This window comes from Branchiostoma belcheri, unplaced genomic scaffold (genome assembly GCF_001625305.1).
Source record: "Branchiostoma belcheri isolate BF01 breed outbred unplaced genomic scaffold, Haploidv18h27 scaffold127, whole genome shotgun sequence".
Lineage (NCBI taxonomy): Eukaryota > Metazoa > Chordata > Leptocardii > Amphioxiformes > Branchiostomatidae > Branchiostoma > Branchiostoma belcheri.
In genome coordinates, this window is record NW_017802680.1 from 573,484 (window position 1) to 575,367 (window position 1,884).

The 1,884-nt window shown below is 43.8% G+C and overlaps 1 pseudogene; it reads right to left on the reverse strand.

Annotated features, from left to right (window-relative positions):
- Positions 1-300: 300 nt before the first annotated feature.
- Positions 301-1,206, reverse strand: LOC109463521 (annotated as a pseudogene).
- Between the last annotated feature and the right edge of the window lie 678 nt (positions 1,207-1,884).

The window sequence follows — 1,884 nt, forward strand, 5'->3', positions numbered from 1 at the left end:
TTTAACCCCGATACAGCCTGACAGGGAAACGTTTCAAACATGGCAAACCAGCTAGTCTACCATCTATCAGGAAAGTCAAGAGTTTTATAAAGAATGACGATCTCATGTTATCTTAATGAACAAAATTAAAGTTAAGTGTCTTTCAAGGTTATCATAGTAACAAGATAACATTGTCAATTCAAAGTATGGGTAGATCAATAAGTAGTGTGTGGGATTGTATATTGGCGAGCCTATATGCTGACTGACTGATACAGTGAACCAGTATTTCTTGTTGAATATACTTCTTTTACCAAAACTATAAGTTTTGAGATTTCACATATTCAAGAAAAATTGACAGAGAGTGGGAGTGGGAAGATGGATTGCTGAAACGCTAACACTTTAAATCCTCGACCTGTCAGCTGGGTTAGTGTCTGGCATCTCAAGGCTCGAAGTTGGCAGGACGGACCATCATTTTAGACTTTTTCAGATAGTACTTATAGGAGCCTCCAAACGGGTACCAATAGATGCCCCCGCCACTTTGACTGGTGCGGTCAGAAGGGCGGAGGTACGGGCCGTTCAGGGCAGACTGAGCACAGGAGTGGTACCACCACCCTCCCGCCCAGCCAGGCCAGCCAACAGCACACGACCCGCTATGGGCATCATGGTCTACATTTCTAGCACTGAAGGAATGACCCGAGAGGTAGTTACTGTATGATGATGACTCTGATAAGTAGAACCCATCCCCAGCGGTCCCACTGTACCCACCGACAGAAAGGCGATAGTTAGAACTACTACTCCCCACCGAGAATGACGAATACTTGGCGTACTTGACCACACTGTCCCAATCTTCCATCTCTATGTACAACTCATACGCGTCTTGACTGGTTAACCGGTACATATTCTCCAACCCCAACCAATATTCACCATCGGCTGACCCAAACCCGTACCTAAAGTCCCCCCAAGGTCGGTTAAAGTCGATAGACCCGTCAAACCTCCTCTGTATGACCGTCCACCCTCCCCCATCTGTGGTTTGATCACAGTATACAGAGATCGGGCTGGTCAGACCTACAGGCATGATGTCGTGTACACCACTAGATACAGCATTGAACAGGGACAGGGCAGTGTGGATCTCAGAACAGTCGGAAAAGTAATTTGTGCGCCCGCTGAGGGCCAGGGAAACCAGGTCTGGCTGGGGAGGCTGGCTGTCCGAGTCGTCTGGATAAGGCTTGTCGGTGTCCGCTTGGTCCTCTCTTTCCACAGACAGTAGCGATTCTGTAAGGAAACATCAAATCGGGGGTTACTTAGACCCACAAGGCACAAAATTTCCACGTGAGCACGGCATAACTTTTGCAATAGCAAAATAGAAAATACAATAGCTCCCTCTGATAAACAAACAATGAAACACACGATTGTTGTAATGCAGGTACACTAAGGCCGTGAGACAGCGTTTTAACTCCATTGCATAGTTAGAAAGTTTAAAATAATCCAGAGGTTTACAATAATTTTTTAAAAAATCTTAGTTTTAATACCTCCAGAAGGTTATAATGCAGACTACAGGCAATTGAATACATCACATGAATCTGACTAGTTTTATCAGCAACGCTCTTGACTCAAAAGATAGGTGATATTACAGTTATAATATAAAATTCAGGCTCGTCCCTTTCTTAGTGTACAGTATATAGTCTAGTCTGAGAAGTATAGTATACAGTATAGTCTGAACATCCCGCAAGGCTGAACTGCTATGGTGAACAACTGCTGTTGCTAATTGTCAATACCACAACACATACAGCAGGGGGATGTCATTTTCTTTTACCTAAAAATACAGATACACAATATTTCATTTCATTTCATTTATTTATCCAGGTGATACATATCGCCTTGTCGGCGTTTTTCAATGATACCTGG